Source organism: Dipodomys spectabilis, unplaced genomic scaffold (genome assembly GCF_019054845.1).
Source record: "Dipodomys spectabilis isolate Male_0828 unplaced genomic scaffold, ASM1905484v1 ptg000278l, whole genome shotgun sequence".
Classification (NCBI taxonomy): domain Eukaryota; kingdom Metazoa; phylum Chordata; class Mammalia; order Rodentia; family Heteromyidae; genus Dipodomys; species Dipodomys spectabilis.
The window spans coordinates 2,048,068-2,068,607 of NW_024870955.1; the positions used below are offsets into that span (position 1 = coordinate 2,048,068).

Consider the following 20,540-nt stretch of genomic DNA (forward strand, 5'->3'; position numbering starts at 1 on the left):
GGCTTATATCATCATTTGTTCCTCACTAACATATAAAGTAAGGAAGGCCTACAGTTTTAACAGAAACTGTGTAGTTAACATAGTCAACTCTTTATTCTGCTCCTTTACACAAAGACTTTGCAACTTCTCATTAGTAAAGTTTCTATAAACTCTGAAATGTACATACTTAGTAGTATTTATCTGCTACCATAAATCTTAAATACTTTATAGAAAAGTATTATGACCTGTCATACAGTCCCAGTTTTGGCATATATAAGCAAATATCCAAAAGTAAATATATTTAAAACATTAAAACTTTTAACAAACCTTAACAATTGCTGCAGTGTTCATTATGACAGGTCCCTTGTATAGAATAATTGATTTCCTCCTCCTACACATCTCTTGAACAACAAATATCTGGATTTATTTTGTTTTTGACATGTAAATCTTGACTTTATTCTTAAATGTGTACTTATGTAAGAAGTACATGGTTCTCAAATTTCACAACAATTCTTTTAAACTTACTTTTTGTTGATTTGTCTAGTTTAAAAAATCAACTACAATTTATATATAAAAATGTTCTGTGCTCAATTCAGCATCATAGACACTAACATTGGAATGATACAGAGAAGATTAGCATGGCCCCTGCCCAAAGATGACAGGCAAATTCCTGAAGAATTCCATCGCCCAATTTGTTAGGAAATGGAAAGACTTGGAAAAAAAATTATTAAGTGAAGTAAGCCAAGTCTAAAGAAACATAGGTCCCATGGTTTCTCTAATTTTCAATAACTAATATATGTCTGGGATAAGCAGAAAAGGTCAAAAGTTATGTGTATATGACCAGATAAGATTATGTTAAGGGCCGGGCGCTGGTGGCTCACGCCTGTAATCCTAGCTACTCAAGAGGCTGAGATCTGAGGATCGCGGTTCAAAGCCAGCCCCGGCAGGAGAGACCATGAGACTCCTATCTAAAATAAACCACCAGGAAGCCGGAAGTGGCGCTGTAGCTCAAGTGGTAGAGCACTAGCCTTGAGCTGAAGAGCTGAGGGACAGCACCCAGGCCCAGAGTTCAAGCCCCACGACCGACCAAAACAAACAAACCAAAAAGCTAAAAAAAAAAAAAAAGATTATGTTAAGGGAAATGAACCCCAAGTTAGGGACACAAGTGGTTTTTTTTTTTTCTTGATATCGTTTCTCATGTACTTATAACGTGCAGTGTGTTGTTTTTGTTTTTGTTTCTTTATATGTTCCTCCCCCATGCTATAACACCTGTTTTCACTGTATTTGAAGTTGGTGCGCCTATTTCTTGTATATATTTTCCTCTAATTTTCTGAGGGGAAGGAAAAAAAAATCCTTAAATAGGGATACAGGTTGACCCATTGTAACAATGAGATGCACAAGACACTATGTTGTAAAGTGAACTTTACAATTGAGGCGGGGAAAGGGAGGAGGTTAATGGACTTGTGGAAGTGGGAGGGAAGGGATGGTAGGGAAACAATAAAGGAGGAGGTAACAATACTTGTTAGGAAATGTACTCATTACCTTGCACATGTAAGTGTTATTCCTCTGTACAGTATTTTTACAATAAGAAAGTAAAATTGTTCTGAGATGGAAGAGTTTATTTCCTTTATTTTACTCATATAATATCGTTAGCAAAGAAATTCATGAAAAACTCCGATATGAAGGTATTTTGAATAAATATGTGTGTGAATGCACGCATGTGCTCAAGCATTTGCATGTGTGTTGGTGTGCTCAGAGTTTGAAATCAGGGCTTCAAGGTCTTGCTAGGCCTTTTCTCTCTAAATTGGTGAGCTACTAAATGAGCTACATCTCCATTCTTGGCCCTTTGCAGGTTCATTAAAATTTTTGAAAAATAATTTCATGAATTTATTTTGCCCTGATTTGCTTCCAACTTTTATCCACAGATCTCAGGCTCCTGAGTAGATATCCCAAGTAGTTAGGATTATAGGTATGACAAACCAGCAAAGGCTTTCAGAATAACGTTAAAAGTAGAAGAAAATTTACTTCAGAGGGGCATGTTTTAGCATCTCCAATTTTAAAGCATTTTGGAGTTATTATTTATGATTTTTTATTTTTGGATACTTATAAGACAGTAGGTGATTATATTGAAAAGTTTTAGTACTTTTTAAAAAGGATACTGTAATTGTGGGACAGAAGATATTTGCCTCTCTTTGGACCTCAATGTATAAGCTCAGTTCTGTGCATGATAACCCAATGTCACCAACACAATCTGTGCTGAAGGCAAATGTGACAGAAAACAATCACCATGGGCAATATTTAGTATGCTATTATTTCTTGGACAATATGAATATTGAATTGAGAGTGTCATAGAATGGAGAGATTTTATCTACCTTTTGTGTATTGCTGGAAGACTTTCGGAAACTTTGACTCATTTCCTTCCTCACTGTGTGTGTCTTTAGGCCATGCACTTACTGCCTTTAATTACAATTTTTCCAAACACTAAAATGGTAATAACATTAGCATTATAGCAAATGTTATATTAACAATTAAGGGAATAAAACTTGTGAAATACTTAACATAAACTTCTAGGAATGAGCTTTGAGTTTAGCCAGCAGTCTTTTTAAAATACTAAATAGAATGTGATAAGTAGTACAGAAACCATTACAGGTAGTGAGCAACCAGAAGTAATATCTATTGATCATGCTGCTTCCAAGGAAGCTAGGTGGATAACTTCTCATGCTGTAAATCAAACTGGTTATCTTATGTCTTGATAGTGTAAAAATGTGCAAAACTGATAAAACATAAAAGTATCTGAGCAGTATAATGTGTTTTACAACATTTAAGTTACATCGCAAAGATAAAGAAGACATAGAAAAATAAATTCTTTTTTTGTTGTCCTATCATAGGTCCTTAGAAGGATGAACTCTTTCCTCATTCTTATACAGGCATCATCGGATGAGAGGAACTGTAATTTTTTTTGTTTGCTTCCTCCCATTTATTCTTCAGTTTGAAATCTGAGCTACTTGAGACTGAAACAAACCAAGGGAAATTAGACAAACAGGCTTTGGAAAGAGCAATCAATGTAAAATAAATAAACTACAGCCTTGTAACAGTTCTAACTAAATTGAGTTATATAGTGTCAGTTGTTAACAGAAAATGATTTAAGCAATACCATGTTATTGAAAACTGAAAAATGTTAGGAGTTGCTGCATTTTTTTTCTTTTCTACTACCTCGAATTAATTATTGATCTGGTTTAGCGAGATTAAAGATGAGATTAACCAGAAACTGGATTAAAAATGGACAAAAGGTCTGAATATACATGTTCTCCATAAAGCCCTGAAAATTGCCTGTGGGTTTACAGACTTATGTTTAACACAACATCTATGCTGCCTTAATGGATTTTGAGCAGAAGTTATTAGAGAAATATAACTCAAAATTTCTATGATACAACTTCATAACTATTATAACTCATCAAAAAATCAATGGAACCAGTTATGGTGGTAAAGGCTTGTAATTCCAAGCATTTAGGAGGTTGGATTTAAGTCTAAGGCCAGTCTAGGGTACTGCAGATAGTTAAAACCTGCCCTTTATTACCTTTGAATAAAAGGTAATAATGTTGGTGCGAGTGTGGAGAAAAGGAAATTTTCTACACTATTGGTCAAAAAACAGATTAATATTCTCATTGTAGAAAGTAGTATGCAAGTTTCTAAAGAAATCCAAAGTTGAGATATCATCTGACCCACCAATCATGTGATTATTTCTCTCTGGGTAACTCATAAATATATCTGTAGTTCATTGTTATTCACATTATTCACAAGAGCAGCAAAGATATAAGTCAATGTACAGTGTTCAACTACAGAATAATAAAGCAACTGTGGTACATGCACAAATACCTTTTTCTGTTTCATCCTTAAAATAACAAGAGACTGCTCCCATTGGCCACAACTTACAATGACCTGAAAGATGTATTCGAAATGAAGAAAAGTGTTGTGTTCTGATCTTTGTAAACACACACACACACACACACACACACACACACACAAACCTCAAATATTAAGACAGAATTTTTTGTTTTAAAGTAAAGCAAAGTGGAACTTCTCAGGCATTTTGTTCACAATGTAGAAGATACTAGATATACAGTATGAGGTATATGGTTGAAATGTACAACATGAGGATACAGGGGACATCAATGGCCTTACATAGGAATGAAGCTAAGTAAGTAGGAGTTGTTCTTCCTAGTAGGGGTTGCTCTTTTAGTTGTTCTCCTTTCAGTAATGGATAAGATGAATGTAATTCTTTCAATATACCTGCCAGTTTACAGAAATGATAACAAACAATATAGCAATAATGTTGCACGCTCAACATAGAAAAACCTGTCAAATTAAAATACATGAGATTATCCTTGATGTAAACTAATCATTACAAATAAGGAAAACCATGGGAACTATGTTTCTTTAAGTCTGGCTTATTTCACTTAATATGATGTTTTCCAAGACCTTCCATTTCCTTACAAATGAGGTGGTATCTTTTTTTCTGATGGAAGCATAGTATATGTGTGTATGTGAGTGTGTGTGTGTCATTTTCTTGATCCATTCATCTACTGAGGGGCATCAGGGTTGATTCCATATCTTAGCTATGGTAAATATTACTGTGATAACCATAATTGTGCTGGTAGCTTTAGTGTGGCTTTGTTTGTGATCATCTGGTTAAATGTCCAGAAGTGGGATTACTGGGTCTGAGGGAGCATTATTGTGTACATCAAGGATAATCTTAGTAGATGAGTAGAATAGCTCAATAGCTATGTACATATGACCGTTCAAGGTGATTCTAAGTGAAATGAACTCCAAGACATGTTCTTTGTTGTTGTTGTTCTTAATGTACTACGTGATTTATTTTTATCCTTTTGTGTTTTCCCCACCTATGGTTTATCCCCTGTAGTCACTGTATTTGATTTTGATACCTGGGGTATTTTAAATATGTTGATCTGAACTGGGGAAGGGGAAGGACAAAAACAAAATAGTGAGACAAAGGACAGAGGGAAAATCTATGGAACAGTGATATTCACAAAACAATAGGTTGGAAACGATCTTGCAAGGTGCGTTGGGAGGGAAGAGGGAGAAAAATGGGTGAAGGGGTAACAAGTTAGAAAACAAATTAATTCATTACCTTAATTATGTAACTATAACCCCTCTGTACACTACCTTGACAACAAAATTAAAAAAAAAATAAAATATAATATATGAGAGCAGCAATACAGTCGGTGGCACTAGGGGAAATTCTGAACTATACAAAAAAAGTAGAACAGCTGTGGAGAGCAGCAATTTGATTTTAATGTAGGAAGTAATAAACTAGCATACAGATTTTCAGCCTCATGTCAGTCACTAAAAAGGGAAAACAAAATGCATAATCAACAAACCAATAGAGATAAAATAGAAAACTAAACAATTGTGGTGAAGAGATGACATGGATCAAGAATAACAAATGACACAATTAGAAAACATTAACAAGATGGTAAGTTTAAAAAACATTACCCATAATTCTATTAAATATTGTTTACATCACAATTTGTTAGAACTATAATTCAAATCACAGTTTAATAGTATATCATTTTAATAATAGTTTATTTGTTATTGATTACTTCATATTGAATGTTTAATATATAATTTTACTTTCTGCGGGTATAGAAAAGAAAAAAGTGAAACTAATTTTAATAAATTAATATAATAATTCAAAGTGTATCCTACACTCAGCACTCATCTTAACATGAAAAAATAAATTATTGCACATGACTCTTGGTATTAGGTGGAAGGGACCACACATTACAGGAGGGTATGACTCCTCTAATCTAGCTTAAATTGTGGAAATTTGAATTTTACATGCATGTTTAATTCCTGTCTAGGTGACATCTAAAACATATACAATCCTATACACGAGGAGTATTTCAGATGGTACTATAAAGTCACATTCATTAATTAAATTTTTATTATTTTGTACCAAATAAATATTTAAAGAGAGACTGAATTTCTGAGTAGATGATGGTGTATATGTGCCAGATTATTCATATTGAGGCTTTTATATTTCTGACATTGTTTCTAGAGTCGGATTTAATTTTCCATAAGGGGTTAATTGCACTATATTGGATATATGAAAGTAAACTGAATGTTTATTCCATTAATCCTTTGCCACTTGTCTAATCCTAGTATAATTTATCCATGTGTTTGAAGTAATGAAAATAACAACAGATAAAAGCAAGATAAATCAATCTGTTGTAGACAACTATTTTCATCTTTATTTTCATAGTTGGTCCTCTTTTACACTACAGAATATTCTTGGGAAAATGTGCTCCAGGCTGGCCACAACTGCAGAATATTATGGTTTCATGTATCATAAGATAAGGAAGGAAGGTGACCTTCCTTCTAAAAGTCTGCTCCATGGGATGTGATCTTCTTCATGGTGCTGAATTGGAAATGAACAATGTTCACTGTCAACCTGGAAAAGCCATCTTGATAGACCATTTCTGTAAGTGGTTACAGAGGATTATTGATGGCTTTACAAGGATGCCAGTTTGCCTCATTTTGAGACAATTAACAGGAATTTAGTCAGCTGTTTTTTGTATCTTTAGGAGAAAAACCCATTGACTCTAGGTCAGGGGATCACTGCAACCCAGAGAAGCACCTACCTTGAATAGTAATCCTAGACCTCTAAAACAAAAAAATACCACACAAAACAAACAAACGGCTGGGAAGGTAGCTCAGTGGTAGAGCGCATGCCTTGCATGCCAGAGACCCTGGGTTCGATTCCTCAGCACCACATAAGCAAAAAGAAAAAAGCCGGAAGTGGCACTGTAGCTCAAGTGGTAGAGCGCTAGCCTTGAGCTGAAGAGCTGAGGTACAGCGCCCAGGCCCAGAGTTCAGGCCCCATGACCGGACCCAAAAAAAAAAAATAAAAAACTCCAGTAAGCACAGCCAGTCAGGTCTGATCACAGCCTAAATGAAGTCAAGCAAAAAACAGAAACTGAAAGTCATTTAGCTGATAAATAATATATTTTTTATGAGGCAGACTCAAAGGAGACTCCAGAGAGTGTGTCAGAAAGACTGAACAGAGAGACTAAAATTGATCTCACAAAGATTAGAAAGTAGAATTCCTTGTAGAACAAATAAATCATAGAAAGCCTATGCATGTAAGAACAAGACAGAAAACCAAATTCTAGAAATGCACATTTTCTTAGAGGTCAGCTTAATGAATTATCAATGGAAATCTTTGAATTCTTAAATATTTGACATCATGTGGGAGAAGGTTGAAGAGAATGAAAATGTCATCAGTCACATTAAGAAGTAATCAAGCAAAGATTTGTTATAAAAAGAGAAAACAATTATTCCAAAAGTGGGAATCATTTGTTTTGATGTAAAAGTTCTTGATTTAGGTGCTAGCAATTTCCATACAATTGTTCAGTCCCACAGCTGAGTTGATACTGACTGCAGTATTCCTGCATGAAGGAAAAGAGAAAATTTACAAATATCTGATGAAATGAGTTGAATGTGAAGTGTTCTAATAGTGATATCTGAGATTTAGACACAAGTGAAGAGGTGGATTTTCTTTTCTAAAAATCCTCCATTTTTAGCCTGGTGCCAATGGCTCACAGCTGTAATCCTAGCTACTCATGAAGCTGACATCTGAGGATTGCAGTTCAAAGACAGCCTGGGCAAGAAAGTCCCTGAGACTCTTATCTCCATTTAACCACCAAAAACCAGAAGTGACACTGTGGCTCAAGAGACAGAGTACCCACCTTGAGTTGAAGAGTTCAGGGACAGTGCCCATGCCTAGACTTCAAGCCCCTCAAACAACAGCAACAACAACAACAACAAAATCTCCCTTTTCTTGGACTGCCAACATCTTTTCCTAATATTCAACAAAGAAGCCATTTTGTCACCCACTACCTTTAAGTCCTATGCTAGCTACTGCAAATAGAATGATTTGGTATTTATGTCAAAGGGTTCATATTTGTGGAAACAAATGCCAGCAGTAGTAACTTGTTTTCCAGTCCTTGAACTCTGGACCTGGGCACTGAACATGGTTATACTTGTAGCTTTCATGTGAGCTTGTTTGTTAATTTTTGGATTACTGCCCATGTGGGGAATTACTGGGTCTTAAGGGAGATATATATTTACTCTTTTCAGGAAACTCCATACTGCATTCCACAGTGTTTGAACAATTTAATTTCCAGCCAACAGTGTAATAGAGTTCCCAATTGGCTGCATCCATGCCAGCATTTGCTATTGTTAGCTTTCTTCATAATGACCGTTCTAACTGGGAAGAGGTAAAACCTGTCTTGTTTACTTGTAGATACCATAACTGAATGAATCCATGAAACCTATATTATTCTGTCTGCATTCCTTTCTCTTTTTTCTTATTAGAATTTTCCTAAACCTTTCATTTTTCTTAAGACTGGTAAAAAGTTATCCTTTCTAATGGGTGAATAGAATTCCATGGTGTCTGTGTGTGTGTGTGTGTGTGTGTGTGTGTGTGTGTGTGTGTGTGTGTGTGTGTGTGTGTGTGTGTAAGATGACTATAGGCCCATGAGTTCATTTCTAAACCTTCTGTTTCATCTGTAATTTTGTAATTCCATATTAAATTTGAATTGCTTTCTCGAATGCATTGAAGAATATTGTTGGGATTATGATAAGTATTGCATTGTTCATAGTTTGGGGGCAGTATTGCAGTTTTCACTATATTAATTCTTCCAACCAGGAGCATTGAAAGACTTTCCATTTACTTGAATCTCCTTCAGTTTCCCTTTTTATATTTTTAAAGTTTTCACAGTAGAAGTTAAATTAATTAATTCCCAGTTTTGTTGTTGTTCTTTTGTTTTGTTTAGATTTGTTTTTATTTTGAGGCTAATACATATGAGGTTGTTTTTTGGATTTTAGCCTAGTTCCCATTGTTGGTAACACAGAAAAACTACTGATTCTTGTGGGCTATATACCGTGCTACATTGCCAAAGGTTAACATCACTTTCACTATCTTAAGGCAGGAAGCTATAGGGTCATTTCATCTGTAAAAAGGGATAGGTTTACTTCTTCCCTATTTGAATCCTCTTTATGTTTTTCTCTTCCCTATTGCTTTTGCTAGATAGTCCACTACCATATTGAAGAGTAGTAGAGAAAGTGGACATCCTTTTCTCATTTCTGATTTTAATGTCTTCATACTTCCACTGTTACGTAATTGCTAATTATCACTATCATATACATATTCAGTAGTATACTGAGGAACGTTCAATGCATTCCTAGATTCTCATAACTTTTTAATCATAAAGGGGTATTGGAGATTGTTAAAAGCTATTTCTACTTCCATATAGACGATAACATGTTTCTTGTCCCGGCTTCCGCTGATGGTTTGTATTATGTTTAGTGACAAGAATATTGAATCCAATTGTATCCTAGGCTGTATCCTATTTGATCATACAATATGATTTTTTTGTTACTGGCAGAAATTGGTTGGTGAGAATGTTTTAAGAAGTTCTGTATCAATGCTTATCAAAGAACTGGTTTCATAGTTCTCTTTCTTTGGTGAGTCCCTATGTGATTTGGGGAAGAGTCTAAATCTAGCCTCATAGAATGTGTTTTGATAATTCCATTTCCCTTTCTATTCCATTGAAGAGTTAGTTCTAAGTATTGTAAGTTCTTTGCAGGCCTTAATTTCATGGTAAATTCATTGAGTCCTACATTTTTCTGCAATGGAAAGTGGTTTATTGACATTTCATTTTCATTACTTCTTATGTGTTACTTCTTGGTTCAGATCAAGTACAGGAAAGCATGAATTTCTCCAGGATTCTCCAGGTGATTGGCATACAGTTTTCAAAGTAGTCTCTTATAAACTTCTTAATTTTTTCTTATTTATGTTGTGATGTCTCATTTTTGTCTCTAATTTTCTCTATTTGGGTGAGTTCTCTTATTTTTGGGGGGGGATTTTATATTATGAAGGTGATATACTGAGGGGTGGGTTACAGTTACATAAGTAATGAGTACATTTTTTTGGGGGGGGTCTGGTCATGGGGCCTGAACTCTGGGCCTGGGCGCTGTCCCTCAGCTCTTCAGTTCAAGGCTAGTGCTCTACCATTTGAGCCACAGGGCCACTTCTGGCTTTTTTCTTTTTGCTTATGTGGTGCTAAGGAATCGAACCCAGGGCCTCAGGCATGCAAGGCAAGCAATCTACCACTGAGCCACCTTCCCACCCCATGAGTACATTTTTTAACAGTATTACCCCTTCCACATTTTGTCCTCCTTCCCCCAACCCTGACATCCTACTCCCCCAAAGTTGTAAAGTCCATTTCTAACATATCGCCTGTATATCACTGTTGCTTTGGTTACAAAATAATTTTGCAGGTTTTGGCAAACACACAAATTGCCCACCACCTCCCCTGGTAAACTAGGTTTAAAGTCACTAAGTCATGTAAATGGATAATGCCGCACTCATTATTCTGGACAACATCTTCAGGTTGTTTGATGCTTTAATTTGTTGTGGTTGTTGGTGGTGGTAGGAGGGCCTGATCTCTGGGTCAGGGCACTGTCTCTTCTGAGATCTTCAGCTCAAGGCTAGTGCTCTACCACTTGAGCCAAAGAGCCATTTCCAGTTTTTTTCTGCTTATGTGGTGCTGAGGAATTAAACCTAGGACCTCATGCATGCAAGAGAAGCACTCTACTACTGAATCTCTTTCCCAGCCCTAATGCTTTAATTCTTTAAATTTTATTTTCTTTTTGTCAGTCATGAGTTTTAATCTCAGGACCTGGGTGTAAACATATCCCTGAGTTCTTCAGCTCAATAGGAGCCCTCTACCACTTGAGCCACAGTGTCACTTTTTGTTTTCAGATAAGCGTCTTTCAGACTTTTCTGTCAGGGTTTGCCTTGAACCATGAATTTTTAAATTATATTTCTTTAACGTGTTTATTGGACTATTACAGTTTATCTGAAATTTAAATTTTTCTGTAAACCTTTGTCTTCAAGTAATCCAATACCATTAAATATTACATTTAGAATCTATTCTGTAGCACATCCCTTTATTTATTTTATTGTGAAAATACCATACAGAGGGGTAACAATTACATGGACAAGCTAATGAGTACATTTCTCATCAAGCATTGTTGCATCCTCCTTTTTTTCCCCTTCCCATCCGTTCTCATACCCAACCCCCCCGGCTCTCCAAACACCGCCCTGCCCACCCCCCACTCTCACTGGCCAAAGTTGAAAGTTCTTTTTCTACATAATGACTTGTACGTCTCATTGTTGCAATGCGCCCACCAGTATCCCTATTTAAACAATTTGTTTTTTCCCATCCCCTCCACAAATGATACCAACATCAAATACAGTGAAAGCAGGGTTTATACCGTGGGGGAGGGACATTCAAAGCAACAAAAAAATCATCTTATAAATATGTTAGGAACAATCGCAATAAAGAAAAAACTCGTTTGAATCCTTATCTTGGGGTTCATTTCGCCTAACATCAACTTGTCTGAACTTTTCTGCTTGTCTCAGACACGGAGTGGTTATTGCAAATAAGGGAAACCATGGGACCTATGTTTCTTTGGGACTGGCTTACTTCATTTAATATAATGTTTTTCCAGGTCTTTCTATTTCCTAACAAATGGGGCAATGTCATTTTTTTCTGATGGAGGCATAGAATTCTATTGTGTATATATACCACATTTACTTGATCCATTCATCTACTGAGGGGCATCTGGGTTGGTTCCATATCTTAGCTATGGTAAATAATGCTGCAATAAACAGAGTTGTGCTGGTAGCTTTAGTGTGGTCCTGTTTGTGATCATTTGGGTAAATGCCCAAAAGTGGGATTGCTGGGTTATAGGGGAGCTCTATGTGGAGTCTACTGAGGAACCTCCATACTACTTTCCAAAGTGGTTGAACAACTTTACATGCCCACCAACAATGCAGTAAAGTTCCCTTCTGCCGACATCCCCTCCATCATCTGTTGTTCTTAGAGTTCTTGATTATAGCCATTGTAACTGGGATGAGGTGGTATCTCAATGCTGGTATGATTTGCACTTCTTTTAAGGCTAGAGAGGTTGAACATTTCTTCATATGTGTATTGGCCATCCTTCTTTCCTCTTCAGAGAAGTTTGTCTTTAAGTTTTTAGCCCACTTATTTTCAGGTCAGTTGTTGCTTTGAGGATTTGTTGTTGGGGATTTAATTTTGAGTTCCAGGTATATTTTAGATAGGAGACCCTTGTCTGTTATATGCCTAGTGCAGATCTTCTCCCAATCTGTGGGCTTTCAATCGATCTTGCTAGGTATGTCCTTTGCCATACAGAAGTTCTGCAGTTTCATGCAATCCCATTTGTCCAAACTTTCTTTGATTTCTTATGTTTCTGGGTCTCTATTAAGAAAATGTCGGCCTGTGCCAAGGAGGCCTAGGGTTTCTCCGATTCCATCCTGTAATGTTTTCAGGGTGTCTGGTTTGACTCCGAGGTCTTTGATCCATTTGGAGTTGGTTCTGGTGCAGGGTGATACATAAGGATCTAGCTTAATTTTCTGCAAGTAGTTAACCAATTTTGCCAGCACCATTTACTGAAGAGGCTGTCTTTCTTCCATTCTATTTTTTTAGCTCCCTTATCGAAATTTAGATGGCTATAGGTCTGTAGGTTCATTTCTGGGTTCTCAATTCTATTCCATTGGTCCTGAGGTCTATTCTTGTGCCAGTACCAACTTGTTTTGATTATTGTGGCTTTGTAGTAGAGTTTGAAATTTGGTATTAATATTCCTCCAGCACTGTTCTTTCTGTTGAGGATCATTTTAGCTATTCAGGGTCTTTTATTGTTCCATATGAATTTTAGGATAGCCTCTTCTTGAAGAATGAGGATGGAATATTGGTAGGTATTGGATTGAATTTGTAGATAGCCTTGGGAATTATTGCCATTTTCATGATTTTGATCTTTCCAATCTAGGTGTATGGGAGTTTTTGCCACTTTCTAAGTTCTCTTTTGATTTCCCTTTTCAGGATTTTAAAATTTTCATCATCGAGGTCCTTCACTTCTTTGGTTAAGTTAATTCCTAGGTATTTTATTTTTTGTGGGGCTATTATTAATAGTGTTCCTTTCCTTATTTCAGCCATGCTTTTCTCATTTTTGGCATTCAGAAAGCCATTGATTTTTGATGGTTGATTTTATACCCTGCTACTTTGCCAAAGTTTTTAATCAGCTTGAGTAATTTGGGAGTAGAGTCTGTGGGATTCTTTAATTATAAGAACATGTCATCTGCAAAGAGGGAGAGTTTTACTTCTTCTTTACGTAATTGGATCCCTTTTATATCTGCATCTTATCTTATTACTGTAGCTGGGCATTCTAATACTAGATTCGGTGCTGTCCCTCAGCTCTTTAGCTCAAGGCTAGTTCTCTACAACTTGAGCCACAGTGCCACTTCTGGCGTTTTTCTTTTTGCTTATGTGGTGCTGAGAAATCGATCCCATAGCCTCATGCATGCAAGGAAAGCCCTCTACCATTGAGCCACCTTCCCAGCACCTCTTTTCTCTTTCTAACAGGATTTGCTAAGGATCTGTCAATTTGTTAATTTTTGAAGAAACACTTCTGTTTTGTTGATTCTTTCTATGTTTTTATGGATACTAATTCATTTAATTTTGATTTAATTTTAATTATTTCTTTCCATCTAATGGATTGGGGTTTATCCTGCGGCTCTTTTTCAAGGAGGCTCAGATGTCTCATTAAATTGTTGGTTTCAGATCTCTCCAATTTGTTGATGTAGGTATTCAGAGCTATAAACTTGCCTCTGAATACTGTCTTCCCTGTGTCCCAGAGGAGCTGGTAATTTCTGTGTTCATTTTTGTTGAATATTATGAAAATTTGAATTTTGTTTCGGATCTCTTCCATGACCCACTGATGATTCAATGGTGTGTTCTTCAGCCTCCATGCGTTACAGGACTTTCTTTGGTGGTTTTGGTGTTCAGTTCTAATTTTATTCCCTTGTGGTCTGAAAGAATGCAAGGTATAACTTCAATGTTTTTGAATTTGGATAAGTGTGCTTTTTGACCTAAAACTGTGGATTATTTTGGAAAAAGTTCCAAATGCTGCTGAGAAAAACGTGTATTCTGATACTGCTGGGTATAATATTAAATCTAGGTGATCTATGCAGTTGTTTATATCTGCGGTTTCTCTGTTGAGTTTTTGCCGAGTTCATCTATCTATTGGGGGAAGTGGTGTGTTAAAGTCCCCAACAATTAATGTCTTTGGATCTATGTGAGATTTGAGAGAAAGTAGTGTTTCTTGCATAAATTTGGGTACTCCATTGTTTTGTGAATAGAGATTTAGAATTTTAATATCCTCCTGAAGGAGAGATCCCTTTATTAGTTTGTAGTGACTTTCTTTATCTCTTCTCACTAATTTTAATTTGAAATCTATTTTATCTGATATTAGGATTGCAACTCCTGCCTCTTTTCGGGGGCTGTTTGCTTGGTAGATTTTGTTCCAGCCTTTCACTTTCAAAATGGATTTGTTTTTATGGTCCAGGTGTGAGTCCTGAAGGGAGCAGCTGGAAGGATCTTTCTTTTTAATCCAACTAGACTGTCTATGTTGCTTAATTGGAGAGTTAAATCTGTTAATGTTGGGAGACTGGACTGAGAGATATTTGGGAGTTCTTGCCATTTAATCCACCTTCTTGAGGGCTGGGCCAAATGGGTTCTTCCTATGGTTCTTGGATTCTCAGTTTGGGTGTGGTTTCTTGGCCTTTATTGTGGTCCTGTTGGTTTTCTCTGTGTAGGACATCTTTAAGTATCTTTTGTAAGGCTGGTTTGGTAGAGATATATTGTTTCACTTTTTCTTTTGTATGGAAGGTTTTTATTTGACCTTCAGTTATGAAGGAGAGTATAGCTGGGTACAGTATGCTTGGTTGATAGTTGTTTGTCTTTAGGGCATAGCCTACATCAATCCAGGCTCTTCTTGCTTTAATTGTCTCAGTTGAGAAATCTGAGGTGATTCTAATTGGTTTCCCTTATAGGTGATTGATCTTTTCTCCTTGACAACTTTGAGGATCTTTCCCTTGGTCTGAATTGATCCTGTGGGGATTATAAGGTGGTGATACGATGTCCTGTTCTGGTCTGGTCTATTTGGGGTTCTAAAAGCTTCTTGTATTTGAATAGACCTATCATTTTGCATGTTTGGGAAGTTTTCTGCTAGGATCCCATGAAACAATTTTCCTAGACCATTAACTTCTGTTTCTAGGTGCTCCTCTACACCTGTTATCTTCAGATTAGGCCTTCTGATGGTGTCTTCCAAATGTTGAATAGGTCTATCATATTTCTTGGGTTTGTCTTGGATAGTTGTATGTTCTTTTTCTATAATATCTAAGGTGTCTCCAATCTCCGAATTTTGATCTTCTGCATGGTTTAACCTACTGTCAAGAATTTCTATTTTGTTTTTTTAGTTCTTTTGCTTCTAATTGCTTGGATTTGATGGCTTCAAATTCTTTGTTGGAGTTTTGTTTTAGATCTTGTGTGAGTTTCTTTACTTCCTTAATTTGGTGTTCAGTGTTTATTCTCAAATCACTTAGTTGATTGGTTATGGTTTCCTTGGACTCTAATTCCTTCTGCTGGGTTCCATACAGTATTCCCTTTCTGATCTCCCTGACTTCTTTCAGCTGGCTTTTAATGGATTCCATGAATGCCTCTATTTAGTATGAAAGTAATACCAGCTTTGTGCTAGAACACTATTTTAAGGCAAGCATCAACCAAAGTCCTGTAGTTGCACAGCCAAAAGTCTGCAGATACAATACATTTCAACAGATACAAATGTCAAACAACTATGTATTAATGGGCTAAGAACAGCAAAGTAGAATTTGGCAAACCAGAAACTACTAGGTTTAGGGAGAAATGTGGGGAAAAATAAGATCCAAGAGATGTGGAAAGGTAAAAAGAGAGTAAAATTAACTAAGTCCTAAACTTAAAGAGGGAAATGGATTGGACAAAAGGATAGGAGAAAGAGAAGAGTAAAAAAGAGACAAGAAAATATGGAAAAACAAAAATTTAAATTTAAAAAGTGAAAGGCAAAAATTATGCAAGCTTATTAAAGTAATATTGAGAGAAAAACGTGGATAAGATGAGAGGAGAGGAGGAGTAGAAAGGAGATATGAAAAACTAAAAATAAAAATACTTAAAATATTATATACATATAAAGAGATAATACTGTTATTACAGAATTTAAGCCTAAGAGGTTTTGAATTAAGTAATAAATTTCTGGATTATGTGTGTACACAACGAGGGATAAGGTCTAATAATCGATGACAGGTATATCTGAAGATGAGCAGAACAGCAATTTAGTCACTCAAAAAAAGAATGAAAGAGAAGAAAAAATAAAAAGAATGAGAAAGAAAGAAAAAGGACCAAAAGTTCAGTAGAAATAAAATAAAAATTTAAAAGAACATACACATGCATATTCACCTAAAATAAAAATTATAAGAGGAAAAAAAGATTAATAGAATACAATTTTTTTAATTAATAATAAAAATAGGTATAAAAATAGGTATAAAATAGGGTTCTTTGATTTTTTCGGGGGGGGAGGGGTGAATGGCAAGATCCTGTATCTGCCTTTTGTCCATAACCAATCCCTTGGTGGAGTCTCTGTTCTGCTTGCGGTGTTTGGTTTTCCTGTGGCTTGATTGGTTTCTTAAATCAGTTTGTTTGGGCAAGCAGAAAAATGCTCTACTTTACCCAGAATTTTGTAATCCTCCTCCCAAGCTAGTTCAGTGGGAGGGAGATCTGTTTTGAGTGTCACAAAGAGGAAGATGGCTGTTTCCTCTAGTTTGGAGATGCTGTGATGAGGCTAGGTTCTGGGTAGAGTTGAGACCTTTCAGCAAACAGTATCTTTTCCTTGAGGGGCTAGCTTCTGAGACATTCACAGAGCCCAGCCTAGAGCCATTCTCAAGGTTTATGTTTACTGAATTTCAATTGATTATCTAGGCTGCTTTAGGGAGGGGCAGCCTCTGGCTCTGTGTACCCAGTGAAGAAAGACACTCCTTTGGGGGCAGAGTTTTCACTGCCTGGGCTGAGTGACTTCTCCTCGGTGGAACAGAGTCTTGGTTCCTTTGAAGTCTCTGGTCTGCATTCTGTAGGATGAAGATATCTGCTCCTTGTCAGTTCTTACTGGTGTTGAGTAGAATCTACTAGCTTGCTGTGTCTCGCACCTTTGTCCAGGATTCTCTGTGTTGTAGGTATGGAGGCGGCGGCTCACCACCACAGCTGCAGCTACCAGCAAGTGCTCAGATCTGTCTCCTTGCCTGGATTTTCCCTCTCTGGCTAACTCTCTGTACTGTGATGGCACACTTGGTGTAATTCTCCAGCCTAGGACTGTTCACTGGAACAATAAAACTGCTTTCTATGCGAGAGTTTGTTTAGCCTCCAGCTTTTCTCTGCCATTTTCCCGGAACTACTCCTCTTTTTTTTTTCTCTCCAGTATATTTTTTGTTTTGGAACAAGTGTCATGGACTGTCCAATCATTCAACAGGAAGCTTATTCCATTAATTTAATAGAAAAGGAATACAGCCTTCCTGCATCTCAAGGCAACTTTGAGTATAATGTTAATGTGATAATTCACATCATTGAATTTTCAAAGTCGTTTTGATAATTTTTTGTTAAACCATTCATTAAAGAGGTTCCAAATAGCAAAAATAAAAAACAATGTTTTGCTTTCTAAGAATGTTTTAAAAGCTAGTAATTCAAGAAAACACCTTCTATTTTTCCAAGATTCCACGGTGAAGAATTTCTCTTTTATCATAGTCCTTATCACTGACCCTCTCACTGCAAACTTGTAGCTTTATTCAGTTTTATTGTTCCAGGTTTCATTTTGGTACTATCATCTGTAATCTCATTGTAGTATTTGACAATGAATTTCCATTTGTTGTTAGAGAGCTCAATTCATATTGCCAAAGGCAGACTCATGAGCATATCAAAGAGCATAAACTATTGAAAATAATTAACATGATACTATGCAACTATTCCATCAATTAATATAAGTACCGCATAAATGTGCATCTTCATATAATTTTTAATTGCAAAGTAATTACGTATCTATGTCATAAAATAATTCAGACCACTAGTAGAAGAGACTAAGCTCAACTTTTGCATCATTCCCAATATTTTTTCTAAAATTTTCTTTCTCTTTAACTTTCACTGCAAGACCTTCTTTTCCTAGCAATAAGTTATAAGTCATGTCCTTGGATTTTAGTCATCTTTGAGTAAGCTGTTTTCTTTCCACCACCAGTTAGTCCCTAGTGTTAAATACCTGAGGAATAACTTGTCCCAATGCACCTGCAAAAGGAGTATCAAATTCGACTGTCTGTGCTCACTATTCCCTTGCTTTGTTTGGGAATGGGGTATCAGAGACAGGGGTGTCAGTGTTCAGATGGTTGGAACCATGGTGTTAAGAATTATGGGTAACAGAAAAGAGTAGTAGAGACTAGGATACCAGGTAAATGGTAACTGTGACTGTAATTTGAATTACAGAGTCAGGAAATTGATTAGAAGCAACAGTTTTGCACGGGTTGCGGTAGCTAATACAGGCATCCAGAAGTGTTTAGCAGGGAAAAGGAAACATAGACAAAGTGAAAGAGTAAAAGTTGTGAGGGATTGTGGGGCACAATCAGGGTAAAAGGTCATGGGTGTGCAAACTGGGTAGCTAGTACTATGGTAGAAGCAATTGGCATGGTGGCCTGATGTGGTGCAGAGCTCTGGATTTGCTTCTCCAGTTTTGGCTGTTAGATCTGTAGGGAAACTACCTCTAGCAGCTCATTATCAGCTTGTTGTGTTCAGACACGTGCCATCTATAAATGTCTACTCCAAGTAGACTGCATTCTTTGACACCAGCTATAAGATCATTGCTCTAAGCATCCTGAGACCAACTCCACAATGCTGCAGAACAGCCTCCACATAGTGAGTTGCAATCACCTCATACAACTCTTGCTGCTCCTCTCCAATGTCAATTATCATGGTAGCAAGGGATCTGAGATGTGCTCAGCAGCAGTGCTCTTTGTAGCTACCAATTCTTACCCTGTCATTCTGAGAGCTCCCTAGAAATGGGCAAGAGCACTTGCTGATGTTCTTCCAACTTCTCTCTGTGGCTTTGCACAACCAGACTGTTGTACCTCAGATGGGTTACCTTGATGTCCAGGTGGCCTCAAATGTGCTTTATCTTCTCTGTCTAGGTGCTCTTTTGCTTTAGCTGCCTCTCCTTTCCCTTCCAGGTAGCTCGCTTCATCTTCACATCCTTTGAATTCTGCTTTATATCAACCTGTGGCTTTCGCACCAAGCCCTTCCACTTTCTCGTCTACCTCTCTAGCTGTGAATCTGGCACAATAAGTTACATGTATGTTCTGTATCTGTTTATCAAGATTTGAGCTGGAATCTAGGTGGTACTAGCTAACTGAGAACATGGGGAGCTTCATGAATACTCCCCTGCCACTCACTCACTGCTCATTGAGAAAAATGCAAATGTGTTGTAGTCATTCTTTCCTTCTCCATTTCTGGTGAATAAAGTGAAGTCAAAATGGAGCTACCAGACAGCTGGATGTCAGCAAGTGACCAAACCAAAGATAATATACTGAGGGTATACTTATCAAGTGTAGTAGGATAAATGCACATATTTGTGGATATTTCTAAGGGCTTTCATCAAACTAGTTATTTTATGTCCAAATGGCAGAACAATGTTAGGCTGTCCCCGAGATCTTCCTGTTCCTGAGGACTCTTATGTACAACTCAGACCTAATGATATGGGTGAATAAGAAAGTAAGTGAGTATGGATTAGTATTCTGATGGTGTGCTAAGGTTTTGTCTTGTCATAACTATGATGAAATCAATTTCCTTTCTCTGACCTTCACCATATCTCTTTATTTGGCATAATTGGCAGATTTCCTAGTGTGTCATTTTCTCCTGTTAGCTCAGTGCACAAGTTAAAACATTAAGCATGCGAAACCATGGGTTTCCATTGTCCTAGCAGATGCTTTGCCTTCTAGGACCTTCCTTCCAGGTAACTCTCTCTTTAGCATATTGCACAATGTCCCAATCAATGAAATAATTTTGAGCCTTGGAGAAAATCTCCATTTATAAAGCAGTACACATAAGAAGCAGAAGATGCCCTATACTCAAATGCTCCGGGAGAACAGAGTGTAAGGGTGTCTACACAGTTGGGAAATAGTATTCTGGGGGTGGATATGGATGAGTTTAGATAGCAAACTTAGTAGCAAAGTTAGAAGTAATTATAAGTTTCTGAATTACTAACCTTACTTCCTTCTGCACCTCAGGTACAATTCAGGAAGTGGTGGAATGTTTATGATCACAAAAAGGAGTTTTTAATCCCAGGCCCAAACTCTAAGTGTTCTTGTTACATCTTCCCACCTGCCCCTGATGTAAATGGTCAGAAGGACAAAGAGGAAGGGAGCCCCATGCTCAAGAATATAAATGGAGCTTACAAGTAACTGCAGTCTCTGACTTTCTATTTTGACGGTAAGATAAAAGGCAGTTTGGGTTTTACGAAATCAGTTTCTAGGCTCTACGGTTCCTTCAGAGCTT

General features: G+C 36.9%; 1 pseudogene; it reads left to right on the top strand.

Moving 5' to 3' along the window:
- The first annotated feature begins 562 nt into the window (after nucleotides 1–562).
- LOC122126443 lies at nucleotides 563–675 on the top strand (annotated as a pseudogene).
- The last annotated feature ends 19,865 nt before the right edge of the window (nucleotides 676–20,540 follow it).